Source organism: Dendrobates tinctorius, unplaced genomic scaffold (assembly GCF_039654945.1).
Source record: "Dendrobates tinctorius isolate UK_male_01 unplaced genomic scaffold, ASM3965494v1 ptg000098l, whole genome shotgun sequence".
NCBI lineage: Eukaryota > Metazoa > Chordata > Amphibia > Anura > Dendrobatidae > Dendrobates > Dendrobates tinctorius.
This window is the reverse complement of record NW_027361766.1, coordinates 24,604,959-24,630,114: the sequence shown is the minus strand read 5'-3', so window position 1 is coordinate 24,630,114 and position 25,156 is coordinate 24,604,959. Positions and strand designations below refer to the sequence as shown.

Below are 25,156 nucleotides of genomic sequence, written 5' to 3'. Positions count from 1 at the left end.
AGATATTGACTCCCACCGGAGAGATGTTTGCAAAGTTTTCGATCGCCTGCGGGCAAATTCCCTTTATGCCAAGTTGGAGAAGTGTGTGTTTGAGCAGGAGTCCTTGCCTTTCCTGGGCTATATCATCTCCGCCCGGGGATTGGCCATGGATCCTGCTAGCTACAGGCGGTGATGGATTGGCAGGAACCTCATTCTCTCAAAGCGGTGCAGCGCTTTATGGGGTTCATAAATTACTATCGCCAATTCATCCCCCACTTCTCGACTTTGGTAGCACCCTTGGTAGCCCTCACCAAGAAGGGTGCAAATCCCAAGTTTTGGTCGGAACCGGACTCCAAGGCCTTCTCCTCCATTAATTCCCATTTCGCTAGCGCTCCCATTCTACATCGCCCCGATGTAGATAAGCCCTTCATTCTGGAAGTGGATGCCTCTTCCGTCGGTGCTGGAGCGGTCCTGTTTCAGAAGGACACACAAGGTCGGAAGCACCCTTGCATCTTTTTCTCCAAGACCTTCACATCGGCGGAGAGGAATTATGCCATCGGGGACAGGGAGTTGCTAGCGATGAAGCTGGCCTTCTCGGAGTGGAGACACCTCCTGGAGGGGGCTCGCCACCCTTTCCAGGTGTTCACTGACCACAAAAACTTGGTGTATTTGCAAACAGCCCAGCGGCTAAATTCTCGCCAGGCCAGATGGTCTTTGTTCTTTTCCCGGTTCCACTTCACCCTCCATTTTCTCTCCGGGGAGAAGAACGTCCGGGCCGATGCTCTCTCCCGCTCCGTGGAGTCATCGGAGGAAGAGGAGGAGGTGCCTCGGCTGATCATCCCATCCAAGAGCCTGAGGACTGTGGCTCCAGTTGCCCTTGAGTCAGTACCTCTGGGCAAGACATTTGTCCCTGCCCATCTGCACCCGGAGGTCCTCTCTTGGGCTCACTCGTCCAGGGTGGGTGGACATTTTGGGACAAAACGGACCTCTGAGCTTCTGGCAAGAACTTTCTGGTGGCCGCAAATGGCCCGTGATGTCACGGACTATATTCAGGTGTGCATCTCTTGCACCCAGAAAAGCTCCTCTCGGCAGCGGCCCGCTGGGCTTCTTTATCCTCTGCCAGTAGCGGACAGGCCCTGGGAGATGGTCAGTATGGACTTTGTGGTGGGGCTACCCAAGTCCAGTGGCAGCATGGTCATTTGGGTTGTTACCAACCATTTCTCTAAGATGGTGCACCTGGTATCTCTCTCCAGGTTACCTTCTGCGCGGGGCCTGGCAGTGTTGTTCGTTAAGCACGTTTTCCGCCTGCATGGCATGCCGGACAAGATTGTCAGTGACCGGGGTCCTCAGTTTGCATCCCGGTTTTGGAGAGAGCTTTGTTCCCTGCTCTGCATTGAGCTGAATTTCTCCTCAGCCTATCATCCCGAGACGAACGTGTTGGTAAAGAGAGCCAACCAGACCCTGATCACATATCTTCGACATTTTGTCTCGGCCAGGCAGGACGACTGGGCATCCTTGCTGCCATGGGCAGAGTTCGCTTTGAACAATGCTGTGGCCGACTCCACCGGTCATACCCCATTCCTCCTAAATTACGGCCAGCATCCACGCGCCCCTGTGCCCATGCCCGTGTCATCCACCGACTCCAGGGTGGCAGACTGGGTGGTGGAGGCACGCGACATTTGGGATCGCACCCAGGATGCTATCCGGGCTTCCAAGGAGAGAATGAGTGCCTCCGCTGATGCACACCAGCTCCCTGCTCCGACTTTTGCCCCTGGCGACTTGGTGTGGCTCTCCGCCCGAAACATCAGGCTGCGGGTAGAGTCCGCTAAGTTCCCACCACGCTACATTGGCCCCTTCAAGGTCCTCGAGCAGATCAGCTCTGTGGTCTACCGTCTAGCCCTTCCACCACACTTGGCTATCTCTGATACATTCCACGTGTCCCTCCGTAAGCCTGTCCACTTGTCCCGGTTCTCCGAGTCACCTGCCGGGACATCAGACTTGTCTTCAGACGAGTTTGAGGTCAATGCCATCATGGGATGCAAGATGATGCGGGGCAAAAAGTATTATTTGGTGGATTGGAAGGGTCATGGTCCAGAGGCTCGGACCTGGGAGCCAGTGGAGAACATCCACGCTCCGCTCCTCATTGCGGCGTTTGAGCGTAGCGAGGCTCAGAGGGGAGGGGGCCCTAGAAGGGGGGGTAATATTAGGCATCGGGTTCCTGCCACTGCACAGCAGGAATCCAGAGCTTTGCACCCAGCGGTCTCACATTCTTCTTCGGCCGCAGTGGAGCCTGCTCAGCGGATTCATCGGTCCCGGCGCTCTGCCCAGTCCAACTCCGTGGGTTTGCTTGCTGCTGCCACCTCTGGCACAGCTATGACAATGCAGACTGCTCAGCAGCGAGATTCTCCAGGGACTAAGTCTTCATGTCGGGCCACTGAGCATGCCCGTGGAGTGATCTCCCATTGGGGATCGAGGGTCACATGCTCAGGTCCTGCTCGTGTTCGGATTGGCCCATCCGAGAAGCCAGGAAGGTCCCGAACGCCCGTGGCTATAAAAGGTTCGCATGGCCGCTCGCCCATGCGCTAGGATAGACTGTGTTTACAGACTATAAGGTGTGAGAGATGTATGCACATATGAATGTATCTGGTGACTGACTCATTATGAAACCCCTACCCTTGGTACGCATGTGTTGTGCAGCCTAGCCTGCTAGCGCCCAGGCTTAGGTGTAGGTGGCTCAGGGTTTGAGTCAGACATTGGTCCTCACCAGTGATCCAGCACGCCTCTGTGCACGTGCTTTACACTCCACTGCCAGCGTCTTTAGCTGCGCTCTTGGCAGCGATGCCGCGCGCTCAGTGGGCCTAGAGGGACTCTAACCCCGTGTCCTTGGGGTAGCGTTCTGTGGCCGTACACTGTGCGCTCTTTTAGCCGAGCTCTGTGAGCACAAACAGGCTCCCATGTTTATGTTCAGCGGTAGTGCGGCTCTGTGAAGCAACAGAATCCGCCCCCGTACACACCGGGTGATGATAACCCACGTGTGTTTCTTATAGTATAGCATCCACCATTACTGAGCAGCAGGTTACCACCCCTGCACGGTGGACCCCGGGCTGCGAACGCACCTTATTACCATCTTTATTATTTGGTGCGTTCCGCCAGCCTTAACAGTTCCCAACTGAGACTCGACGACACAGCAGCCACATGTGTGAGCCAGAGAGAGGGGGCTACAGCTGCCTGTCATGTGAGTGGAATTCTAGGTAACAGACAGAAAGAGGAACTTGTGTGGAGTTCAGAACCGCAAGTACTTCAGAATAGCGCTAGAAAGGAGACCTCACAACACATCTGCATAGAGACATTCCCAAGTTGCTTCCAGGCTGACTAACTCCTGTACCATCTGTAATCTGAATCCTGGACTGTACCTACAAAGCACAGTAAAAGGTAAAGGAAACTGCACTCTGTTGTGTTCTTTGAATTCTCCCTGCATCACCTGCTTAGCACTGCTACCTCTCTTGCTACCTACTACATTCCCATCTGTTCCTCAACATCTTTCTCATCTGCCCTGGGACTCATTTCTGCCTGTGGAGAGCTATTCAACCTCTGCTGCATCCCACCATCTGTCCCAGAGGATCTGCACTGCAGCGCTGGTCCCTTCTGACCAGATACCACAGGTGGCGTCACGAATACTCTTTACAAAAACTCTTATCTTCATGATCCCCTGCAAATAATCCCCTTCCATTGGACACTCAGGGCCACAGACTTGGTCACTGCCGCTGTGACACTGTCCCTTTAAGACACCGGCCCGTTACCGAGTTCCCCACTTGCCCTGGTGGGTGCTCCAATTTAGCATCACGAACAGGATATCGGAGCCCGGTACAACCGGGTATTGTGTGCCATAGACTGTATTGAGATTGTGCAAATGCCACCATTACCACTCCACACGGCGTGCGGGAAGCAGAGGAGGTGTGCCATCGTGGGCGGAGCCTGGGAGAGAGCACGAAAAGTGAGGTGCTGCACGCGAAGATATCAGCTGACGGGAAGCAAGGAGCTGAGGCCTGCAAGCCCGGCGTGCCCCATTCATCCAGCCTGCGGAGTTACAGCCTGGTAAGCCAGTGGAAATACAGAGCCTGGCTAAAGTTAGCTAGGGGGGAAGAGAATATCTGATGCAGGAGAAGATGTAGCGGTGGATGCCACCGTACCCCCCACAGTGCCGCAAGATGCAGGGACAAGTGCAGCTGCAGCCTCAACCGCACAGCAGAATCCAGCAGCCGGCGTCGCCTCCAGAGCACAGCAAGATCAAGCGACCGCCACCGCAGTCCCCATAATGCCGCTATCCATGCCATATATACCGGGAGCAGCCTGGCTACCGCAATACTCAGGGGAGTCGCATACCCTGAGCGATTTCAAAGAGAGACTGTGCAGTTTATTTGAAGTATATCCTCTGTCTGAAAGCCAAAAAGTAAACAGTCTCATTGGACAACTAACTGGTGCAGCTCAAAGAGAAGTAAAGTCCTGGCAGGACACTGATAAAAAGACTGTTAAGCAAGTTCTGGCTAAGCTGAGGAGCACCTTTGACACCCGCATGAGGTTCTTCGGGTGCAAACAAAGAGTGCAAGTCAGTGTACGGGACTATGCTCTTAACCTTCAGGAGGCGCTGCAGGCCATCAAACAGATTGACCCAGACAGCATGAGGGATGGAGACAAATTGTTGAAGGAGCAGTTTATTGAGGGACTCCTATCCAGCACCCACAGAGCACAGCTGCGCATCATAGCCCTACAGAACCGTGATCAGACAGGGCTATCCGGGTGCTGCATGAACCAAATGTCAGCTGCGCAGCGCCCCCTAGGCACCCAGCAATTACCTACCACCATGAGGCAGCATCTTTCCCTCAGAGCCCTGTGGAGGCTAACGCACAAACTCTGGATAATGATCCATCTGCAGAACTACGCCTTCAGGTCCAAGAGCTGACCAAAAATATGGCTGCACTTGCCAAAACCGTGCAGTCTATGCAAGTGTCCTCAAACGAGAAGGTCCAGCTGGTGCTCATACTTCTCTTCTGCTCTGTTTCCCGCCACCGCATCTTTCTCCGCCCACCTCCATGGGCAGCGCCTTTTCACTTTGCCGCCATACCAGACCAGGAGGCGGACCGTTTGGGTCACATAGTAGTAGATGCAGGGGACAGTCATGATTTTTCGCGCCCTGCTTCTGGTACCGCCCATGACGGAACGCCTCACTGTGCACCGTGTGGGACAGTAATGGCAGCCATCTTTACAGTTCAACAAATTCACACTTTTGCACATTCCTTTAGGCGCACAGGATCCTGGTTAAAGGGTCGGTTCATCCTGTTCATGACGCCAAGTTGGATCACCCGCTAGGGCCATGGGGTACTCAGTACCGGGCTGGTAAATTCTTAAACGGGATGTCACGGCAGCTGTGACCCGGTCTGTAACCCTGGGTGTCCAACTAACCCCTTAACGATGAAGCCATTTTGTAGGTTAAAGACCAGGCCTTAATTTTGAAATCGGACCACTGTCACTTTATGTGCTTATAACTCTGGAACACTTCAACAGATCCCGCTGATTCTAAGATTGTTTTTTTCATGACATATTGTACTTCATGTTAGTGGTAACATTTATTCAATAGTACTTGCATTTATTTAAGAAAGAAACGGAAATATGGCGAAAACTTGTAATATTTTGCAATTTTCAAACTTTTAATTTTTATGCCCTTAAATCAGAGAGATATGTCACAAAAAATAGTTAATAAATAACATTTCCCACATGTCTACTGTACATCATCACAATTTTGGAACCCAATTTTTTTTTTGGGAAGTTATAAGGGTTAAAAGTTGACCAGTGATTTCTCATTTTTGCAGCAAAATTTACAAAACCATTTTTTTTAGGGACCACATCACATTTGAAGTCATTTTGAGGGGTCAATATGACAGAAAATACCCAAAAGTGACACCATTCTAATAACTGCACCCCTCAAGGTGTTCAAAAACACATTCAAGAAGTTTATTAATCCTTTAGGTACTTCACAAGAATTGAAGCAATGTGGAAGGAAAAAATTAACATTTAACTTTTTTTTCCCTAAATTTTTCTTTGGACACTATTTTTTTAATTTTGTAACGTGTTTCAGGAGAAAATGAACCACAATATTTGTTGTGCAATTTCTCCTGAGTACACCGATACCCCATGTGTGGAGGAAGACCAATCTTTAGGCGCACGACAGTGCTCAGAAGGGAAGGAGCATCATTTGAGATTTTGAATGTCAAATTGGCTCGAATTGAGAACAGACACCATGTCGTGTTTGGAGAGCCCCTGATGTACCTAAACAGTGGAAACTCCCCATAAATGACCCCATTTTGGAAACTAGACTCGCAACAACTTCACAGAAGGTTATAACGTAGAACCGTTAAATTAAAAACTCATTTTTTTCCACAAAAATGATCTTTTCACCCCCAATTTTTATTTTCCCAAGAGTAATAGGACCTCAAAAGTTATTGTGCAATTTGTCCTGAGTACGCTGATACCCCATATGTGGGGATAAACCACTATTTAGGCGCATGGCAGACCTCGGAAGGGAAGCAGCGCCATTTGACTTTTTTGGCTGGAATTGAGATCGAACACCATGTGGCGTTTGGAGAGCCCCTGATGTGCCTAAACAGTGGAAACCCCTGACAAGTGACACCATTTTGGAACTAGAAACCCCAAGGGACTTATCTAGATGTGTGGTGAGAGCTCTGAACCCTCAAGGGCTTCACAGAAGTTTATAACATAGAGCGATAAATTTAAAAAATCATATTTTATCCGCAAAAATGATCTTTTCATCCCAAAAGTTGTTGTGCAATTTGTCCTGAGTACGCTGATACCCCATATGTTAGGGTAAACCACTGTGTGGGTGCATGGCAGAGCTTAGAAGGGAAGGAGCACCGTTTGACGTTTTCAATGCAAAATTGTCTGGAATTGAGATCGGACGCCATGACTCGTTTGGAGAGCTCCTGATGTGCCTAAACAGTTGAAACCCCCCACAAGTGACATCATTTTGGAAACTAGACCCCCCAAGGAGCTTATCTAGATGTGTGGTGAGCACTTTAAACCCCCAAGTGCTTCACAGAAGTTTATAACGTAGAGCTATGAAAATAAAAAAATTATGCGAGTATGCGGATACCCCATATGTGAGGTGGAACCACTGTTTTGGGCACATGGCAGAGCTCAGAAGGGAAGGAGCACCGTTTTGGAATGCAGACTTTGATGGAATGGTCTGCGGGTGTCATGTTGCGTTTGCAGAGCCCCGATGTGCCTAAACAGTGGAAACCCCCCTCAAATGACAACATTTTGGAAACTAGCCCCAAAAGGAGCTTAACTAGATGTGTGATGACCACTTTGAACCCGCAAATGCTTCACAGAAGTTTATAACGTAGAGCCATGAAAATAAAAAAATCATATTTTTTTTCCACAAAAATGATCTTTTTGCCCCCAAATTTTCACAAGGGTAACAGGAGACATTAGACCCCAAAAGTTGTTGTGCAATTTTTCCTGAGTACACTGATACCCCATATGTGGAAGGTAAACCACTGTGATCGCCTTACTGCGATCCTTGGGAAGCAGAATACACAAATCCACAAACGGTGAAGAATTGGTTTTATTTTTCACGTCATTCCTCATGCGGTATTAGTGATGTGGCAACTTTGTTCCTCGGGTCGGTGCGATTACAGAGATACCAGATTTATACCTTTTTTCATGTTTAGCTTCTGTCACACAATAAAAGATGCTTTTTTTGGAAGAATTTTTTGTAAGAAATTTTTGCATCGCCGTATTTTGAGAACTATAATTTTTCCATATTTCAGCCGACAGAGTCATGTGGGGGCTTGTTTTTTGTGGGACTAGCCAAAGTTTTTATTGGTACCATTTTCAGGCACATGATGTTTTTTGATCGCATTCTATCACGATTTTTGTGGAGGCAGAATGAACAAAAACCAGCAATTCAGGAATTGTTTTTTTTTTCTCCGTTCCGCGTGTGGTAAAATTAATAAGGCAGCTTTATTCTTCGGGTCACTATGATTACAGCGATACCTCATTTATATCTTTTATATGTTTTTGTGTTTTTTACACTATAAAACTTTTATAGAAAAAATAATTATTTTTGCATCACTTTATTCTGCGAGCTATAACTTCTTCATTTTTCCGCTGATGGAGCTGCATGGCGGCTTGTTTATTGCGAGACAAAATGATGGTTTCAGCGGTACCATGTTTATTTATATCTGTCTTTTTGATCGCGTGTTATTTGCTACTTTTTGTTTTATTTTTTACGGCGTTCACTGAAGGGGGTTAACTAGGGTGACACTTATAGATGGGATTTTTATGGACGCGGCGATACCAAACATGTGTATTTTTTTGTTTGTTTGTTTGTTTTTTACATAAAAGTGTGTATTTTTAGAGGAATTTTTAAGGGATTTTTTTTATTATTTTTACTATTTTTTAATACTTTTTTACATATTTTAATTTTTTTACCTTGTCCCTTTAAGGGACTTTTATTTTCACTTTCACTTTCAGGTATAATACATTGCAATGCTCCAGCATTGCAATGTATTATGCCTATGGAGAAAGCTGCTGAAACCATGTTGTGAGCTAAATGACCCGGGGGTTGTCATGACAATCATCAGGTCATCATGGCAGAGGTTGGGACCCACGATTACATCGCAGGGAACGCCAATCTGAGGCAGAAGGAGCCCCCGACCCTCTGCCTCCCCCCCTGAATGCTGCGATCGCACTTGCACCCCTTGTCATGCCTGTCGGCACTGAACTGTCACTGCGTGTTTACATGCAGTTACAGTTCAAAGGCATGACATGCACAGTCCATCCTGGTGCGGTAAGTTACAACCGCCCATGACGAACTGTGCACATCCATAGACTTTAAGGGGTTAAAGCATACCTCCCAACTTTTGAAGAAGGGAAAGAGGGACAAAGACTGCGGTGCCACGCCCCCACCACACCCATTTCACAACTAGTCACACCCATGTCCATGCCCCAAACAAACCCATTTAGCCCTGCTGATTACACTGACTGGTACCGAGGGCACAGTGGCTGGTACTGTGGGTACACTGACTGGTACTGAGGAAAAGAAAGAACAGAGAGAGATAAAAGAAAACAGAGAGAGAGAGAAAGAAAGAAAGAAAGGGGAGAAAGAAAGAACAGAGAGAAAGAAAAAAGAAATAAAGAAACAGAGAGAAGGAAAGGAAGAACAGAGAGAAAGAAAAAGGGGACGAAAAAAGGAACAGAATGAGAGAGAGATAGGAAAAATAAAGATGGGAAAGAAAGAACAGACATAGAAAGAAAGAGAGGAAAGAAAGAACAGAGAGAGAGAAAGAAAGTGGGGAAAGAAAGAACAGACAGAGAAAGAAAGAAAGAGAGGAAAGAAAGAACAGAGTGGGAAAAAGAAAGAGGGGAAAGAACAGAGAGAAAGAAGGAGAAGGATAGAAAAAGAAAGAAAGAGAAGGAAAGAAAAAGAAAGAAAGAGAAAGAAAGAGGGGAAAGAAAGAAAGAACAGAGAGAAAGAAAGAAAAGGGAAAGAAAGAACAAAGAGGGAAAGAAAGAGAACAGAGAGAAAGAAAGGAAGAACAGAAAGAGAGAAAGAAAGGTTAGAGAGGGAAAGAAAGATTAGAGAGAAAGAGGGGAAATAAAGAAAGAAAGAAAGAAAGAACAGAGCAAAAGAACAGAGAAAGAGAAAGAAAGAGGGGAAGGAAAGAAAGAAAGAACAAAGAGAAAGAAAGAACAGAGAGAGAAAGAAAGAGGGGAAAGAAATAAAGAACAGAGAAAGAAAGAAGAAAGAAAGAAAAAGAATAGAGTGAGAAAGAGTAGTCAGAAAAAAAGAACAATGAGAGAGAGAAAAAAAGAAAGAGGGGAAAGAAAGAACAGAGAGGCAGAGAGAAAGAAAGAGGGAAAAGAAATAAAGGACAGAGAGAGAAAGAAAAAAGAAAGAAAGAAAGAAAGAAAGGAAAGAAGGAAAGAACATAGGGAAAGAAAGAGGGGGAAAAAAGAAAGAAAGAAAGAAAGAAAGAAGAGAGAGATGGGAAAGAAAGAAAGATGGTACAGAAAGAACAGAGAGAGAAAGAAAAAGAAAGAAAGAGAACAGAGAGAGAGAAAGAACAGAATGAAAGAACAGAGAGAGACAGAGGAGATATCAGAGAGAGAGAAAGGAAGAACAGAGAGAAAGAAAGAACAGAGAAAGAAAGAAAGAACGAACAGAGAAAGAAAGAACAGAGAGAGAAAGAAAGATTGAAAGAAAGATTAGAGAGAGAAAGAAAGATTGAAAGAAAGATTAGAGAGAGAAAGAAAGAAAGAAAGAAAGAGAGGAAATAAAGAATGAACAGAGAAAGAAAGAGGGGAAAGAAAGAAAAGAGCAAAAGAAAGAACAGAGAGAGAGAGAAAGGAAGAGGGGAAAGAAAGAACAGAGAAAAAGAAAGAAGAGAGAAAGAGAGAGAGAAAAAAAAGAACAGAGAGAAAGAAAGATTAGAGAGAGAAAAAAAGAGGGGAAAGAAAGAACAGAGAGAGAGAAAGGAAGAGGGGAAAGAAAGGAAGAACAGAGAGAAAGAAAGAGGAAAGAAGGAACGATTATAGAGAGAAAGAAAGAAACAGAGATAGAATGAAAGATTCTATAAAGATACTATAGCAGCCCGGCTCCCATTGTAATGCCCACCTGAGCCTCCCAGTGCAGGACATATCGTGATCCATGCACAGGGCCGGCATCCATGAGTCTAAGGTGATCCCGCTGTCCCCACTATTGGAGGAGGACATGGTGATGGAACTGAAGCATTCCCTGAAGTGCCTCCATGGTTCCGTCACAATCTCCTCCCGAAATTACCTCATTTCCGGCCAGCCTCTAGCATGTCACCTCAGAGGCCCCTGATCATGTGACCCCTGACTCCTCCACTCCTGTGACCTCATCACAGGTCCTGTGCGCTCTGAACAGCCCAGCGATCGGCGATGTCATTGCTGGGATTCATCACTGTGGGGCTGTGGTGGCCGGTGGGTCTGTCTGGGAGGGCGAGGATGGATGGGGTCGGTGCATGGGGGGCGTGCGGCTCAGTGAAATGCGGGAAAAATAAGCTCCCGCCCAGATAGCGGGACATGCAATCAAAAAGGGACTATCCCGCCAAATCCGGGAAGGTTGGGAGCTTTGGTTAAAGGGATATTTACAAGGGATAATAAAGTTTGCAATAAAGCGTTCGTGACACCACCTGTGGTATTCGGTCAGGGGACCGACGCTGCTATGCAGATCCTCTGGGATGGTGACAGGGCAGCAGAGATGGTTGAGCTCTCCACAGGTAGAGCTGTATCCCAGGGCAGTTTGGATGTAGATGTTAAAGGTGAGGTTGGTGTATATGGTGCAGGGCAGGTGACGCAGGACTGATCAGAGGACACGGCTGGGTGCAGTTTTCAAAGCTTTACTCACAGTTCTGGTGCACACAAATGCCCGCTTGGTGCTGTGTCCTCCAGGTGAGGGGTCCAGCGAACTCTCAGGTAGATTGGTATGCACCTTTCCAGGACTCCTTTCTGTATGTGCCTCACCTGGCCATCTCACTGTGCTGGTTTTCCTCCCTTCCTGCCCAACACCTTACAGTCAGTGTCCTGAGACAGCAGCCGTGGACCTTGTCGGGTGATGTTCTGTCTGTGTCCCCCGGCTCCTATATGGCTGCCTTTTCAGCAAAGTTAACTGTACTGTAGCTGTGGCTGAAGCACCTAGAGGTGCCCCTGCCGCCGGCTTGCTAGCTGAGTCTGGTGATACTACATTAGTCTCGGGGGCCGGAACCCCACTGCGACCTGGTCCCTCCATCTTATGGCAGTCAGCGTGGATACGGGCCCACGGGTGGACTTCTCACTACCCCTGCTGTTGTGAGCTCTCTTGATCCGACTTTTGAGGCAAGGCTCCCTCTGGTGGATACTGCTGGTAGTGGTGCTGGTCAACATGATGTTAACCCAACAGCTGCAGAGGATAATTGGAGGAGTGGTGGTAGTGACTGGGACTACATAAGCTAGCAGACTTCTCTCAGTGACTGCCGGTGATACTCCTTTCTTTGCTTACTGAGGATTTCTGTCTCCTGCCTGATCCTGCATTTTGTCAGCTAAGTGTCATTTGTAAACCCTTTGCATCTGTTTTTGCCTTGCTGTCAGGGGTCAGCTTGCTCCTCCTGGGGCTGCTGGCTCCTGCCCTGTATTTTTGCATCTTGTGTTCGTTTGCTCAGTCCCCTGCTGTATTAGCCTGTTGCTAGCCGCCAGTTCACACCTGAGTGCTGATATAGTGGGGGCGAGGTTGTGCAAACCTCAGTACTTTTGTACATCAGTCGTGTTGGAATTATTAGAGTTTTTGCATGATTGCAGGCAGTGCCTTTTCTGTCCTGTCCTATCTAGTCAGTGTGGGCCCCATCATTTGCTCAGTCTATTTTCTGTCTGTGTTTATGCTTCATCTTGTCTCACCGACAATATATGTTTGGGGGCTGTCTATTCCTTTTGGGATCTGCTCCGGGGCAGTTTAGATTTCACCTTTCTGTCTTTAGGCTTAGTTAGTCCTCCGGCTGTGATGAAGCGTCTAGGGCAACATAGGAACGCTCCACGGTTACTGCTAGTTGTGTTGTTCAGTTCAGGGGTCTGCAATCCGCTGAGCGACCAACCTCTCTGGTGTTCTGGTGGCATAGCCTATTGCACTCTCCTCCTCGGTGACCCATTCATAACAGAATCACCGGCCAGACTGTAGATTCTAGGGTGCTCAAAAGAAGGAAAGAATTGCAAAAAAAAAAAAGTGTCAGAATTTTTTATATATTTTTTCCTCTTTTTCTCTGGGGCCATAGGAGGACTTTTTTCCTTAATGGAGACTAAGCAATTGTCCGATCATGTTGAGCAGCTCGCTGCTTATCTCTCGAATTTCTGCTTATCTCGCCCAATCATCTGTTGTAGAACCAAAGATCCCTACTCCTGATGTGTTTTCTGGGGATCGGTCTAAATTTCTGAACTTTAAGAATAATTGTATACTATTTCTTGCTTTGAAGCCTAACTCCTCGGGGAGCTCGGTGCAGCAGGTTAAAATTGTAATTTCCCCGCTGCACGGCGATCCCCAAGACTGGGCCTTTTCTCTGACACCTGGAGATCCTATTCTGGATAATGTAGATGTGTTTGTTCAAGCCCTGGGGTTATTGTATAATGAGCCTAATGCTATTGATCAAGCTGAGAAAACCTTATTGGCATTAAAACAGGGTCAAGCTGCTTCTGAGTTATATTGTCAAAACTTCCGAAAGTGGGCGGTCCTTACTAAATGGAATGATGATGCCCTAGCAGCTCTCTTTCGGAAAGGTCTGGCAGAATCCGTAAAGGATGTTATGGTGGGATTCCCTGTCCCTTCTGGTCTTGACGACTCTATGTCATTGGCCATTCAAGTTGATCGACGTTTGCGAGAACGTAAAACTACGCGAGAGGTGGTGCCACCTTTCGAACAAACCTCTGAACCCATGCAATGTGATAGGGTTTTGTCTAGGGCGCAACCTCAAGAGTTTAGAAGGCATAATAAGTTGTGCTTCTTTTGTGGAGATGCTTCTCAAGCTATTTCAACCTGCCCTAAATGAGAGAAACGTTTTGCTTACTCATTTGCAATGGGCAGGGTGCAGCCTAAGTTCCTTTTGGCTGTTACTTTGATCTGCTACTTGTCTACATTTTCCGCTAAGGCATTTGTGGATTCAGGAACAGCTTTGAATCTGATGGATTTTGACTTCGCTAAGCGTTGTGGTTTTCCTATGGTACCCCTGCAGACCCCTATTTCTTTGAGGGGTATTGATGCTACTCCTTTGGCAGAGAATAAACCCAGTTTTGGACCCAGGTGATTATGCGGGTCGCCCCGGACCACCAAGAGAATTGTAAATTTTTGGTGTTGCACAATTTACATGATATTATTGTACTAGGTTTTCCGTGGTTGCAGACCCATAATCCTGTGTTGGATTGGAAATCTGTGTCTGTGGTGAGTTGGGGTTGTCAATGTGCTCTTGGTGACACTCCTGTTTTCTCCACCTCTCCCCAGTCTCAAGATGTTCCTGACTATTTGGCTGATTTTTCTGATGTATTTAGTGAGAATAAGTCCGTGTCTTTGCCTCCTCATAGGAGTTATGATAGCGCAATTGAGTTGATGCCCGGGTGTAAATTTCCCAAAGGTCGGCTTTTCAACTTATCGGTACCTGAACATGATGCTATGCGATCTTATATCAAGGAGTCATTAGAGAAGGGTCATATAAGACCATCCTCTTCACATTTAGGTGCTGAGGTTTTTTTGTGGCCAAGAAAGATGGCTCATTAAGGCCATGTATTGACTATCGCTCCCTTAATAAGATCACTGTTAAATATCAGTACCCGTTGCCCCTGATTTCTGATATATTTTCCAGGGTCAAAAGTGCTTGTTGGTTTACCAAACTTGACCATAGGGGGGCGTATAATCTTATTCACATCAAGCACGGGGATGAATGGAAGACGGCTTTTAATACTCCGGAGGGACATTTTGAGTACCTGGTGATGCCTTTTGGGCTCACTAACGCCCCTTCCGTCTTCCAGTGTTTTATGAACGATATTTTCCGGGACTTTGTGGATAAGTTTTTGATCATTTATCTGGATGATATTTTGATTTTTTCCAGTAATTGGGATTCTCATGTGGAACATGTTCAAACTGTGTTCTGGATCTTGAGAGAAAATACTCTGTATGTTAATGGATCGAAATGTCTCTTTGGCGTACAGAGGATTTCGTTTTTGGGATTCATTTTGTCCCCGTCTGCTATTGAAATGGACCCGGCCAAGGTACATGCCATCTATGATTGTGTTCAGCCCACTTCTCTGAAGGCTCTTCAGAAGTTTTTGGGTTTTTCGAATTTCTATCGTAAATTTATAAGTATTTTTTCTGGTATTGTTAAACCACTGACGGATTTGACCAAAAAAGCCGCTGATGTGGTGAATAGGCCTCCAGAGGCAGTCTCGGCGTTTCAGGAGGTTAAGCGGAGATTCACTTCTGCTCCGGTTCTGCGGCAACCTGATGTTTCACTCCCATTTCAGGTGGAGGTAGATGCTTCTGAGATTGGTGCAGGAGCTGTTTTGTCTCAAAGGGATCCGGTAACCTCTAAGATGAATCCCTGTGCCTTCTTTTCTCGAAAATTTTCCCCATCTGAACGTAACTATGACGTGGGGAATCGGGAGTTGTTGGCCATGAAGTGGGCATTTGAAGAGTGGAGACATTGGTTGGAGGTAGCTAGACATCAAGTTGTGGTCCTTACCGACCACAAGAATTTGATTTATCTTGAATCAGCCAAGCGCTTGAATCCAAGACAAGCTAGGTGGGCCTTGTTTTTCACGCGTTTTAATTTTGTGGTCACCTTTCTTCCTGGCACTAAGAATGTTACAGCGGATGCCCTTTCTAGGAGTTTCTTTGCGGATTCTCTTGATGTGACCGAGCCTACTACCATTCTAGGTGAAGGTGTGGTTCTTTCCGCCATTTCACCCTACTTGAGACTTGCCCTGGAGGAATTTCAGGAGGACAAACCTGAACGATGCCCTGTATGGAAATTGTATGTCCCTGACCAGTGGAGGAAAAGAGTGATGGCGGAAATTCATTGCTCCGTGCTAGCTGGTCATCCGGGTATTTTTGGTACCAGAGATTTGGTGAGTCGGTCTTTTTGGTGGCCTGCCTTATCTCGTGATGTCAGGAATTTTGTGCAGTCCTGTGGGACTTGTTCCAGGTCCAAGTCCTGTTCTCGTTCTAGTGGTTTGTTGATGACCCTGCCGGTGCCCAGCAGGCCATGGACCCATAATTCAATGGATTTTATTTCTGATCTCCCTGTCTCTCAGAGAATGACTGTTATCTGGGTGATTTGTGATAGATTTTCCAAGATGGTCCATCTTGTACCACTCCCGAAGTTGCCATCTTCTTCTGAGTTGGTGCCCCTGTTTTTACAATAGGTGATTCGTTTGCACGGGATTCCTGAGAACATTGTGTCAGGCAGAGTTGTCCAGTTTGTTTCCAGATTTTGGAGGGCCTTTTGTTCTAAACTGGGAATTCAGTTATCATCTTTCTCCTCTGTATTTCATCCTCCGACCAATGGACAAACTGAGAGAACAAACCAGACTTTGGAATCCTATTTGAGATGTGTTATATCTGCTGATCAGGATGACTGGGTCTCATTTCTGCCATTGGCCGAATTCGCTCTAAACAATAGAGCTAGTTCCGCCACTTTGATGTCTCCGTTTTTCTGTAATTTTGGGTTTCATCCTCGATTTTCTTCGGGGCAGGTGGAGGCTTCTGCTTGCTCAAGTGTGGATTCTGTGGTGGACAGAATAAAGCAGATTTGGGACCAAGTAGTGGACAAGTTGTCCCACTCTCAGGAAAAGGCCCAACGGTTTTCCAACCAGCATAGGACCTTTGGTCCCCGGTTCAAAGTGGGTGATATGGTTTGGTTGTCCTCAAAAAATATTCCGATGAAGGTTGCGTCTCCAAAATTCAAGCCAAGGTTCATTGGACCTTTTAAGATTTTGGAAATCCTTAACCCCGTTTCTTTCCGTTGGCTCTTCCAGGTACGTTCAAGATTCATAATGTTTTTCACAAATCATTGTTGAAAAGGTTTGTGGAGCCAGTAGTTCCTGTGGTGGTGCCCCCTGACCCTGTATGGATTGAGGGTAATTTGGAGTATGAGGGAGAGAAAATTTTGGACTCTCGTCTGGCTAGACAGAGACTCCAGTACTTGGTCAAGTGGAAAGGTTATGGCCAGGAGGATAATTCTGGAGACAAAATGATGACACATTGGACAAAAATAGTCAATTTTTGAAGAATGTACAAAAGGAAACATATTTATTTATTCCCAATGTATAATAAATAATGATGAGTGGACCAATGGATGTTCAGATTCGCAGTGTCCAATGAACATACAGTAAAAAGCTTGGATCTGAACTTGAGCTTGAACTTGACCCCAGACCCGAATCCAATAGAAGTCAATGGGTACCCGAAGTTCGGTGCTTTCAAATGGCTTTAAAATGGTCATAGTCAGTGCTAGGGGGCTGCAAAAGGACGCTAAATGGGGGTAGGAGCAGGAAAATTCCCCTTCAAACAAATGTGGATAGGGAAACAACTTAAAATTACAGAAAAGAAAAAATTGAGTGCACACCATTGCAGCACATCTCTGATGATGCTGTTGACGGAATACAGGTGTCAACTGCTGCAGCTTCTTGCTGTGTGTACACTGGTGACGACAGGTGTGAAAACTGGGTGATTCCATGGTGCTGTACATGAGGAGGGGTTACATATAAAACACAAATAGAAATGATAACAAACAAAATGTTAATGACAAACAGGTACAGAAGGGAGAGGACCCTACCCTTGCAGCCTTAGGGTCCCGTTTCACATAGCGACGCACCAGCATTCCCGACAACGATACAACCTGGTAGGGATCACTGGTGCATCGCTACATGGTCGCTAGTAAGCTGCCAAACAGGCAGATCTCTTCAACGACGCAGCAACGATAGGGCTATCCGTATAACGACCTCGGCGGTCGTTGGTACCTTGTCACAAAGGAAATATTCTGAATGATTCCAGCCTGCGTCCCTGAGATCTGCGTCTCCAATGAGGTCGCTCGTCGGCGTCAAACACAGCGATGCATGCTGGCCAGCGGGATGCCGACGATGAAAAAATGGCCCAGGACATTCGAGCACGATCAGCGATATCCAGCAGGGGGGCGGTCACCACTATGTGTCACATGTAATGAGATTGCTGTTGCGTCACAAAATCGGTGACGCTTCAGCGATCTCGCTAGGGATCTCGCTATGTGAGACGGGGCCTTTACATTCTATAGGATAATGGGGAAGGAGACAGTTGGTTTGGGGGGCTGCAGCTGCTCTGGTGTTGGTGAAGTGGCAGCGGGGTCATTGCAGGATGTAAGCTGTTTTGAAAAATATAGCGTGGCACTACTGCAGGGTGCACAAGTAGGTTATCCAAACCAAAGAGTGAAAATAGAATAACTTTGCACTCAACTTATGGCTTTCATGAAATGGAAAAGAATTTTATTTTATTTTTGCAGTCTGCAAACGTTTCGGCCTACATGGCCTTCATCAGTCCGACTGCTTTAAATAATTTGACAAGGAGGTAATGAGGTAAGTAATGTGCCAACTCCTGTTATGGGTACTATAATGGTAGGCTATCCAGTTCACTGTCCAGGTAAAGTACTGTGTAATAACCAATATATGGTGAGCTATCCAGCGCCTTTTCCAAGCAAGATTCTTATATTTATGATCAGGGTGCCTGTACAGATGGCCCTTGTAAGGCTATTGTGTGGTATGACAAGGATTGAAGTCCTTCCTGCTGCTATATCTGAATTCCCTTTGTTTCACATGAGTGTGTCAATACAGCAGGTCCTAATGAGGCTTAGATAGTTAATAGGAGTGGGCGTTGGTCTGGATGTGGTTTCCACCACTTGTCACATCAGGTCGCTCGTCGGCGTCAAACACAGCGATGCATGCTGGCCAGCGGGATGCCGACGATGAAAAAATGGCCCAGGACATTCGAGCACGATCAGCGATATCCAGCAGGGGGGGCGGTCACCGCTATGTGTCACATGTAGCGAGATCGCTGTTGCGTCACAAAATCGGTGACGCTTCAGCGATCTCGCTAAGGATCTCGCTATGTGAGACGGGGCCTATACATTCTATAGGATAATGGGGAAGGAGACAGTTGCTCTGGTGTTGGTGAAGTGGCAGCGGGGTCATTGCAGGCTGTAAGCTGTTCTGTAGACATGGGTTTTTAAGATCTCCTTGAAAAAGTACTAAACTATTATTTACGGTATTTGGCCTAAAAATAGCAACTAGATGGCTGATGCAAATTATTTATTTGCCTCACTACTAGAAAAAACATAGCGGTCCTGAAAAATTGAAATGCTGACTTTAAATTCTTCTTTAACCCCTTTACCCCCAAGGGTGGCTTGCACGTTCATGACCGGGCCAATTTTTACAATTCTGACCACTGTCCCTTTATGAGGTAATAACTCTGAAACGCTTCCATGGATCCCAGTGATTCTGACAGTATTTTCACGTGACATATTGTACTTCATGTTAGTGGTAAAATTTCATTCATATAACTTGCGTTTATTTGTGAAAAAAACGGAAATTTGGCGAAAATTTTGAAAATTTCGCAATTTTCCAACTTTGAATTTTTATGCCCTTAAATCACAGAGATACAGCACACAAAAAACTAGATAAGTAACATTTCCCACATGTTTACTTTACATCAGCACAAATTAGGAACCAAAATTTTTTTTTGATAGGAAGTTATAAGGGTTAAAAATTGACCAGCGATTTCTCATTTTTGCAACACCATTTTATTTTTACGGACCATATCACATTTGAAGCCACTTTGAGGGGTCTATATGATACAAAATACCCAAAAGTGACACCATTCTAAAAACTGCACCCTTTAAGGTGCTCAAAACCACATTCAAGAAGTTTATTAACCCTTTAGGTGCGTCACAGGAATTTTTTTAATATTTAAAAAAAAATGAACATTTAACTTTTTTTCACAAAAAAATACTTCAGGTTCAATTTTTTTTATTTTACCAAGGGTAACAGGAGAAGTTGGACTGCAAAAGTTATTGTGAAATTTGTCCTGAGTACGATGATACCTGATATGTGGGGGGGAACCACTGTTTCGGTGCATGGCAGAGCTCAGAAGGGAAGGAGCGCCGTTTGACTTTTTCAATGCAAAATTGGCTGGAATTCAGATCTTTTCACCCCCAATTTTTATTTTCCCAAGGGTAACAGGACCTAAAAGTTATTGTGCAATTTGTCCTGAGTACGCTGATACCCCATATGTGGGTGTAAATCACTATTTGGGCGCATGGGAGAGCTCGGAAGGGAAGCAGCACCATTTCACGTTTTTGGCTGGAATTGAGATCGGACACCATGTCGCGATTGGAAAACCCCTGATGTACCAAAACAGTGGAAACCCCCCACAAATGACACCATTTTGGAAACTAGACCCCCCCAAGGAACTTATCTAGATGTGTGGTGAGAACTTTGAACCCCCAGTGCTTCACAGAAGTTTATAACGCAGGCGTGAAAATAAAAAAATCGTATTTTTTCCACAAACATGATCTTTTAGTCACCAATTTTTTTATTTTACCAAGGGTACAAGGAGAAATTAGACCCCAAAAGTTGTTGTCCAATTTGTCCTGAGTACGCTGATACCTCATATGTGGGAGAAAACTACTGTATGGGCACACGTCGGGGCTCGGAAGGGAAGTAGTGACGTTTTGGAATGCAGACTTTGATGGAATGGTCTGCAGGTGTCATGTTGCCTTTGGAGAGCCCCTAATGTACCTAAACAGTGGAAACCCCACACAAATGACCCCATTTTGGAAACTAGACCCCCTAAGGAACTTATCTAGATGTGTGGTGAGCACTTTGAACCCCCAAGGGCTTCACGGAAGTTTATAATGCCCGGGCATGAAAATAAAAAAATCTTATTTTTTCCACAAACATGATCAATTAGTCTCCAATTTTTTTAATTTCCCAAGAGTAACAGGACAAAATTGGACCCTAAACGTTGTTGTCCAATTTGTCCTGAGTACGCTGATACCTCATATGTGGGAGAAAACTACTGTATAGGCACACATCGGGGCTCGGAAGGGAAGTAGTAACGTTTTGGAATGCAGACTTTGATGGAATGGTCTGCGGGTGTCATGTGCGTTTGGAGAGCCCCTGATGTACCTAAACTATTGAAACTCCCCACAAGTGACCCCATTTTGGAAACTAGACCCCCAAGGAACTTATCTAGATGTGTGGTGAGCACTTTTAACCCCCAAGTGCTTCACAGACGTTTATAACGCCTGGGCGTGAAAATAAAAAAATCATTTTTTTCCACAAATATGATATTTTTGCCCCCAATCTTTTATTTTCCTAAGGATAACAGGAGAAATTGGACCCCAAAACTTGTTTTGCAATTTTTCCTGAGTATGCTGATACCCTATATGTGGGGGTAAAACACTGTTTGGGCGCATGGCAGAGCTTGGAAGGGAAGGAGCACCATTTGACTTTTTCAACTCAGAATTGGCTGGAATTGAGATCAGACGCCATGTTGCATTTGGAGAGCACCTGATGTGCCCAAACAGTGGAAACTCCCAATTCTAACTCCAACCCTAACCCAAACACACCCCTAACCCTAATCTCAGCCCTAACCCTAGCCCTGGCCCTAACCCTAATGGGAAAATGGAAATAAATACATTTTCTTTTAATTTTATTATTTTTCCCTTACTAAGGGGGTGACAACGGGTGGTTTGATTTACTATTTATGGCGGCTTTATGTTTGGCAGCTGTCACACGCTAAAAGATGCTTTTTATTGTAAAAATAGTTTTTACATCACCACATATTGAGAGCTATAATTTTTCCATATTTTGACCCACCGAGTCATGTGAGGTCTTATTCTTTGTGGGACGAGTTCACATTTTTATTGGTACCATTTTCGGGCACGTGACATTTTTTGATCGCTCTTTATTCCGATTTTTGGGACGCAGAATGAACAAAAACCAGCGTTTCATGAATTTCTTTTGGGGGGGTGCGTTTTCACCGTTCCTCGTGCGGTAAAATTGATAAAGTGGTTTTATTCTTCGGGTCAGTACGGTTACAGCGATACCTCATTTATGTCTTTTTTTATGTTTTGGCGCTTTTATGCAATGAAAACTATTTTATATAAAAAATAATTATTTTTGCATCGCTTTATTCTGCGAGCTATAACTTTTTTATTTTTTTGTGGATGACGCTGTGTGGCAGCTTGTTTTTTGCAGGACAAGCTGACGTTTTCAGCGGTACCATGGATATTTAAATGCGTCTTTTTGATCGCGCGTTATTGCACTTTTTGTTCAGCGGTATGATAATAAATCATTATTTTTTGCTTCGTTTTTATTTTTTAAGGGGTTCGCTAAAGGGGTTAACTAATGGGACAGTTTTATAGGGTGGGTCGTTACAGACGCGGTGATACCAAATATGTGTACTTTTATTGTTTTTTTTATTATTTTCAAAAAATGAATTTATTGGGGAATATTTTTTTTTTTTTATTAATTTATTTATCGTTTTTTTTTTAAATTATTTTTACACTTTTTTTTTTTTACTTTATTACATTGTCCCAGGTGGGACATCACTGTCCTGTGACAGATCGCTGATCTGTCACATCACAGATCACTGTGACAGATCAGCAATCTGTCACAGGCAGTACAGAAGGCATCCTCGTGCCTGCGCTTTGCAGGCACTGAGGAAGCCGGCTCCCTGCAGGCCCCCGAAGGTCCCCGTCGCCATCTTGGATTCGGGGGCCTGCAGGGATAGAGCCCCCCGCAGCAGCGCTGCACATTGCGCTGCTGTGGGAGGCTCAGGGAAGCACGGAGGGAGCCCCCTCCCTGCCGATGCTTCCCTTTAACCCCGGTACACCGCAATCGTGTTTGATCGTGGTGTACAAGGGGTAAACGTGTCAGGGGCGGTCCGTGACCGCCCCTGACACATTGTGCTGGGTGTCAGCTGTGATAATCAGCTGACACCCGGCCGCGATCAGCGGCGCTCACCATGTGAGCGCCGCTGATCACTATGACATACTATCCCGTCCCTGGGAATTAAGTCCCAGAGCACATGGACGGGATAGTACGTCATATGGGATTAAGGGGTTAAACTACTAGAAAACCCAAAGTGGTCCTGAAAAATTATTTATTTGGCCTAGAAATGGCAACTAGATGGCTGATGCTAAATATTTATTTCCCAAACTACTAAAAGACACACACCAATCCAGAAAATTTATTTGTTGGGCCTAGACATGGCGACGAGACGGCCGATGCCAATTATTTATTTCCCAGAGTACTAAAAAACATACTTCTTCCCAGAAAATAATTTGTTGGGCCTTGAAATGGCAATGAGACAGTTGATGCAAGTTATTAATTTGCCATACTACTAGAAAAGATACAGCGGTACTGGAAAACTATTTATTTTATTATTATTATTATTATTATGCATTTATATAGCGCCATTTATTCCATGGCGCTTTACTTGTGAAAAGGGGAAATATAGACAAGTATAATAAACATGTGTAAGACAAGGGACACACAAGTACATAAGGAGAGGGGACCCTGCCTGTGAGGGCTCACAGTCTACAGGGATGGGTGAGGATACAGTAGGAGAGGGTAGAGTAGGTCGTGCTGTGGTTCAGTAGACCGAGGATCATTGCAGGCTGTAGGCTTGTCGGAACAGGTGGGTCTTCAGGTTCTTCTTGAAGGTTTCCATTGATGGTGAGAGCTGATGTGTTGCGGCAGGGAGTTCCAGAGTATGGGGGAAGCACGGGAGAAGTCTTGTATGTGGTTGTGGGAAGAAGAGATAAGGGCGGAGCAGAGAAGGAGATCTTGAGATGATCGAAGGTTGCATGCGGGTAGGTACCTAAAGACCATGTCACAGATGTATGGAGGAGACAGGTTGTGGATGGCTTTGTATGTCATGGTTAGAGTTTTGAATTGTAGCCTCTGGGCAATAGGAAGTCAGTGAAGGGCCTGGCATAGGGGGGAGGCTGGGGAATAGCGGGAAGACAGGTGGATTAGTCGTGCAGCAGAGTGTAGGATGGACTGGAGCGGAGCCAGAGTGCTAGAGGGGAGGCCAGAGAGTAGGAGGTTGCAGTAGTCGAGGCGGGAGATAAGAGCATGCACTAGTGTTTTTGTGGTTTCGTGGTTGAGGAATGAGCGGATCCGGGAAATATTTTTGAGTTTGAGGCGGCAGGAGGAGGCGAGGGCTTGGATATGTGGTTTGAAAGAGAGCGCAGAGTCGAGGATTACTCCAATTTCATGGCCTACAAATGGCAACTAGATGGCTGCTGCAAATTTTTTATTGGTCACAACTACTAGAAAACACACAGTGGGTCATGAAAAATTATTTTTTTGGCCTAGAAATGAAACTAGACAGCTGATGCCAATTATTCATTTCCCAGGCTACTGAAAAACACACACTAGTACAAAAAACATTTTGTGCCTAGAAATGGCAACTAGACATCTGTACTGAAAAATAATTTATTTGGTCTACAAATGGCAACAAGATGGCTGATGCAAATTATGTATTTGACACACTACTGGAAAATACACAGTAGTTCTGAAAATGTTTTTCTTTGGACTACAAATAGCAACATGATGGATAATTCAAATTATTTATTTATCAGACTACTAGAAAAGACACACTGATACTGAAAAATGATTTCTTTGGCCTACAAATGGCAAAGAGCTACCTGATGCACATTATTTACTTGCCAGACTACTAGAAAAAACAGAGCTGTACTGAAAAATTATTTATTTGGCTTACAAATGGCAAGTAAATGGATAATGTGATGTATTTATTTTCTAAACCACTAGAAAACACACACTAGTTGAGAAAAAATATTTTTGTGGCCGAGAAATGGCAACAAGAAAGTGGATGCCTATTATTTATTTCCCAGATTTCTAAAAAACACACACTAGTCCACAAATTATATTTTTGGGACCTAAAAATGACTACTAGAAAGCACACAGTAGTTCAAAAAATTATTTTTGTAGCCTAGAAATGGCAATGAGATGGTTGATGACAATTATTTATTTTTCAGAGTACTAGAAAACATACAGCAGCAGTATTCCCACAGGCCAGGGAGGGGGTACAGAGTACACAAAAGGGCTTAAAGGACAGTACTCCCAGTGGTGGAGGGGTGCAGAATACATACAGAGGCTTAAAGAACAGTACTTCTACAGTCAAGGGGCGAGTGCAGAGTGCACACATTGGCTTAAAGAACAGTACTGGCTTAGGTGGGGGAGGGTGTAGAGTACACACTGAGGCTTTTCACACAGTAGTAGCACAGTACTGCAACATATATGGGTTTTAGAGTGCACAGTGGCTTAAAGCACAGTACTCCTACAGGCAGTGGGGTGCAGAGTACACAGAGAGGCTTAAAGTACAGTACTCCCATAGACGAGGGGGTTGCAGAGTACACAGCGGCTTAAAGGACAGTACTTCCACAGATATGGGTGCAGAGTACACACAGCGGCTTTTAGCACAGTACTAGCACAGTACTACCACAAATATGGGTTGCAGGGTACACATTGCATTTTTTTGCAGAGTATGCAGTCTCAATCTGTCCCT

At 45.4% G+C, this 25,156-nt stretch overlaps 1 protein-coding gene across 1 annotated transcript in view; it reads left to right on the top strand.

Annotated features, from left to right (window-relative positions):
* The window catches only part of CTSE (cathepsin E), an 85,862-nt gene that overhangs the window by 21,867 nt on the left and 38,839 nt on the right, over window positions 1-25,156 (top strand). The window lies entirely within an intron of this gene.